This window comes from Rhipicephalus microplus, chromosome 6 (genome assembly GCF_043290135.1).
Source record: "Rhipicephalus microplus isolate Deutch F79 chromosome 6, USDA_Rmic, whole genome shotgun sequence".
NCBI classification, from domain to species: Eukaryota; Metazoa; Arthropoda; class Arachnida; order Ixodida; family Ixodidae; genus Rhipicephalus; species Rhipicephalus microplus.
This window is the reverse complement of record NC_134705.1, coordinates 71705802-71711143: the sequence shown is the minus strand read 5'-3', so window position 1 is coordinate 71711143 and position 5342 is coordinate 71705802. Positions and strand designations below refer to the sequence as shown.

The following is a 5342-nucleotide window of genomic DNA, read 5'->3' as shown; positions in this document are numbered from 1 at the left end:
CCCCACCGACAATCGCGGCAACTGTATTTAAACCTTGATAAAATGTCAAATAGTAAGGTTCTGTAGACAGCCGCTTACTGCAACTGGCCCGCAACGAGCACCAACGCTCTTCGCAAACAAGAGGCATAGTTACAACTGCCGAAGCTGATTCTGCTGAGGATTCATATTCGGCGGTTGTAACAAAGTTCTATACGGTCAGTTAATCACATCTGGATGACAGTTTCACACCAGAGGAGCTCCAATGTGCGCTGTCTTCAGTAAAACGAAGAAGTCCACCAGGACCAGATGGAGTTACATACACGCTGCACTTGTGATGTTTGTGAGAGAAAGGTAAATTACACCTGTTGGAAACCTACAATAAAGATTGGCAAGTAGAAAAAGTTCCGGACAGTTTGAAGATAAAGGCTCTGGCACGCAGAATCGAACGTGCGACGTCCAAGCCACGAATGCAAGGCGTTACCCACTAAGTCATCGCGGAGCATGTCGTTCAAAATTCAAACGGCAAGTATCTTCATCTACCACTTGCCGCTTGTGAAGGGCTTCTGAGTGGGGGGAAGGGGACTATTGCGTTTTCATCATTACCAGCGAGATGGCGCCATGAGTGCGCGGCGGCGTGCGTTCGCATCTCCTACGCGTACTTTGCCCCTCAGATTAGAGAAGGTATGAATGCTCGCTCACGCGCCCTTATTTCTCAGTGAGGATGATCGTACGTCTTGGCTGGCGTTGGGTTTTCACTAGACCGTTTCTGCTGTAGGTACCGGACCCACAAAGGTCACTGCGATCGTTGCACAGTCTCCGTTTGCGAAAAGAGTGCGCTTTTCAGACACAGCGAAGTAACAACTGAGACGCTTTTCGCGTTTATCTGTACCTGTGAGAACGTTTCATGAGTCATTTGTGCGTGAGAAACACATGGCACGTTTTGATCAGCTTGCCATTCGGCGCAGGACCTTCCAATTCATTGCTATCGTGTTCATTGATTTGCATTTGAGGCAAAGCTGGGACTTTTTCAAATTAAAGGGCCAGTCAACAAGCTACAAAACGCGCAGGAAAAGCTCGCGCATTTTTCCTGCGAGTGACCAACCCTCTTATATACACAGTGACGTCAACTACACTCTAAGCCAAAAGAGAGCAACGGGGGTATAGGGGTTGCTCCTTTCAGGGAGCAATTGCATTGCCACTCCCATTACTCCCCTAAAAGGAGTAACTGCAGGGGAAGGAACCGTTGCTCTCTTTTCAGTTCATCCTTCGGGAGATGAACAGTTACTCCTTCCAGTTCCTCCCTGCAGACCAACAGTTACTCTCACCAGTGTCTCCCCTAAGACCAACGGTTACTCTTTACCATTCTTCCCACGTGTTCGCAGTTACTCTGAAAACCAACTGCACATGCTTCCAGTGTCTCCTTGAGGAAATGACTATTTATCTCGAGTATGCTTGTCACACGCTTAACACATGGCCAGAGCTCCTTGGAAGAGCACTGCTTGGGTGCTTCTAACACGAAAAGTGGACAATATTGAAAGGAAAATAAATGCTTTATTGTTCTTTTTATGAGGCGACGTGTGAGCACACGTAAAAGTAGACTTCACCACACCACAGCCAGCACTAAACAAGCACCATAATACATCAAAGGTTTTCTGTGTCATCTGTGGAAAAACAATCTTGAATTTGTAGCGTGGGGCAGTCTGTGTCATCATTGGTGAGAGAAGGGCAAATTCTCCAATTCTGAAGAACTCAAGTTTCGCAGCTGGTGTTTACATCTGGCTAGCGCAGTGGAATGTCACCGCAGGCATATGGGAAGCATCTCATTGCTGCAAGAAAAAAAATAGAAGTGTGAAGTTAAACATGCCAGAATCAATACATAACAATGAGTCACACACACTGCAGCAGCGCTTATATTCTAGGATGTCTACTGCAAAAGGAAATGTGAAAAAAAAAGGAAGGTTCGGCCAAACGTTACTTGGCAAGCCATATAAATGCTGATGTGGTAGACGCTCTTCACATGATGTCTCAGACAGCAATATTCTGGAAGAAAATGTGCAGCACCTCAACAAGGCATATTTGTAGCAGGTAAAGATACCCTTAGGTTCAGTTAACTTGTTTCCTATACACAGCTGAGTGACATTTCTATGAGCCCATTCACCAATGGGCATTCTAAGTGAGATCATGTGTGTGGCAAATAAAACGTACCGTCCGCTCATGTTAAAATACTTATTTAGATCGTGCAGATAGTTGCTCTCGATTCTACTGTTTTATCATACGTTGCTGGGTCTTGAATTGTGCAATAACTGCAGGCACAAGCCAAGCATGCAAAGCCTGCTTGAAAGCAACCATTTGCATAGGCTACATGATAATCTTCAGTATATTTCTTTGTACCTGACACAAACGGCTGCACAAAATTATAGACAAATAAATGTAGACCTTGCTACCTTCAAAAAATGCTTTAAATTTAGTAAACTAGGGTGCATTTGTTCACTCAATTGACGAGTCACAGCCACGAGATATGTGAACGAAGCAATATATCTTAAGGCATGCACAGATATTCTGATTCTTTGTTTGACAGTGTCACAGATAGCTTGCCAATACATATATATCTGAGAGCAACCAGATGTGAAGCTTTTATTAGTTCAACGTCTTGTTGGTTCACAGCCAAACAGGTTACTGCTTTGTTAGACAAATTGGAATAAGTGCACCGTGGTTTCCAAAAAAAAGCATCATTAGAAGTTAGCTCCCGGTGTGAATGTCTGCCTATTTATTTCGTACTGCCTTCTACATGTGCCACAAAGACATTTGTTGAGGATGTGCTACCAGTCAAGCCAAGATCGCATATTTGGTCAATGTGATGGAAATACAAACATTAGAAGCACTGCCACCTCTAGTAAGAGCATAACACTTCAGGATCTTGGAACAGCAAGGAGGTGCACAAGAAAGTGAAAGCCCACTCTTGCAGAACTTTGAACGTGAATTTTTCAGAGTGGGGAAGGTCAACATGCAGTACCACTTTTAAACCAACGAAACATCTGCAGAAAGCAGGGTAAAGGCAAGTCAAGAAACGCTGTTATGAAAGCCTGCACATGGACAGCTTTGTGAATCTAGACCCAAGTGTTATGCTTTGTGCAAGCCAAAATACATGTAAATAGGGAAAGCGTACTTTTAGGAGCACCAGCGTAAACAAATCTTGGCAGTTGGCTTTCTAGTACAAACAGCAATCCCTGCAATGAAAACATAAACATTTTATCTTAACGGTAACATTGTGAGCACACAAACGAGCCAGCGGAGCCATGTCAAATTGTAAGTGCCAGTGTAACCATGTGGCATGATGAACTATTCTTCGGCCAACACATGCACAGTTTGCCCCTAAAAATCGATGCTTTCATGTACGTAGTACAAAAAGTCTGCACTTACCAAAATTCACTTGCTTTCTGTACTTTAGCATCGTTGGGAGCATCTTTATCTGCAGTATAACCAAATTTGTATCATATCCCTGAAAAAAAGTAGTAAAAGACATGCATCAAATATCGTTTCATTTGGTAGCAGTGAAGTTAAGTTAAGAACAGCCAAGTGGGAATCAGCCTAATTATGTGCATGCGGCAAATCCCAAACGGCGTTTTTGAGGTTGTCGAAATTTTCGTAGATTGGTATTAACGTCGATATGCGACTTCAACGGCATGCCAAGTTTTCACAGCGCATAAAGATTTCATGATGCAGAATAATGACAACGCTAACGAGAACATACAGCATTTATGATTGTCTTTTACAATATTCAGTTTTGCGAAGGTTTTGAAATCTGAAAGATTTGGGTCATTTCTCCTCCAATTGTTCTGTCCATATGTAAACTGCTCGCTTGATGGTGCGCTTATATAAAATAGTACGTTCAGCGCAGAGGTGAAGCAAGTGACGCAATGATGTAGGCAGATTTTTTTTTTTTAGGCGTGCGGGGAGGGGGAGGGGGGGGTCCGCTTATCTGAATTGGAGGCCGGGCAAGCGAATATGGTCGTCATGCTGGGCTCCCTACGCCCGGCCTAAAAAAATTCTGTGCGTAACCGACTGGCTATGCCAGTGAAGTGATGCGACAATGATTTGTTCACTTACTGATTTACGTACACTTTACAGCTCTAAAAAATGCGGCCCAAGGCCCCAACACTCAGCCGTTAACGTTACATAAAGCCAATGGTAGAAAAGTGCCAGTATGAAGGCAGCTACAACCCCACCCCAATGTTTTTTCAGGCGAGGTAGTGTTGCGGAAATGAACTTTTAACTGCAAACGTACACTGGCACTGCAGTGGTGACAGGGGAAGCAAGAGGGTATGCAGGCGGTAATAATAGAAGTAATTTAGTCCGATACGGCTAGCAATGGATACGGTAAATAAGAAAGAGCAAATCATTTCCTTTTTAATAGCGCAACAACTCAACAATGTACTGTAAGAGCATTAAATGTTGCTGCAAATGCCACTTACCTGCACGCTGATGCATGCACAGTCCTTTGTCCGACGAGCGAACAGGCTTGCAGATAGCTGAAGACGTGTTTACGATGTGTTTGTTCCACCCAGCAGCAAAATCCACACCATCTTCGCGCTCCATAAAGATAAATATACACTAACCTTCATCACGAATAAGTAGAAACGCAAATCTGCGACACACACACACACGATCAAAACATAGCTCACAAGCTCGCGTGTCCATGTGCTCGCCGACCACACAGACCATATGAATATGAGTAGTGCGAACGCGAACCTAGTTGTGCCGAAAAAAAAAAAAAACGTCGAGCAGTGGCAGCACAGGCGTCAGCGCAATGCTTTCTGTGTGTTCTCCTAATACACTTATAAAAAAACTGAGGTACACTAAAACTCATAATTAAATATAAAAAATTGAGTATAATTTTTATTTTGTGCTAGTAAGCATAAACACTGAATAAAAATTACTTTGTAAATTACATCGCTTGCTACACTAGCGCCACACTTGTCGTGCGGGCGCAGATGGCGCAGATTTGTCATTCTGCCCTCAAACAAGCTACACGGTGAAGCGTGCTACTAAGTGTACAGCTGATGAAAAGCGCGTCTGGGTCCGCTTTTTTTTTTCTTCTCCGAAATATCAGGGGGGGGGGGGGGGACTTTATGCACGTGTTTCGGTGCTTGATCGACTTTGACGCCCTTCCTTCGCGGACGAACGGCGTGTCTAGGCTTTTTTTTTATCGTTGTTTTGCACGTGTTTCGGCGTTCGGTCCACTTTGACGTGCCAACTCTCCATTCTGCTGCTGCGTGTGTTAAGTACTTGCCGTAGCTGTATTCTCAGGCCTTCTGTGTTCAGCCAGCGCTGCTATCTTACTATCTGCGAATGCTAAAATAAAT

The 5342-nt window shown here is 44.0% G+C and overlaps 1 long non-coding RNA gene across 1 annotated transcript; it reads right to left on the bottom strand.

Moving 5' to 3' along the window:
• Positions 1-3104: 3104 nt before the first annotated feature.
• LOC142764800 (uncharacterized) lies at positions 3105-4657 on the bottom strand. The gene is made up of 3 exons (XR_012883892.1): positions 4452-4657; positions 3400-3478; positions 3105-3206 (listed from the first exon to the last, which is right to left on the bottom strand). It is a non-coding gene; the product is annotated as an uncharacterized LOC142764800 (long non-coding RNA).
• Positions 4658-5342: the final 685 nt, after the last annotated feature.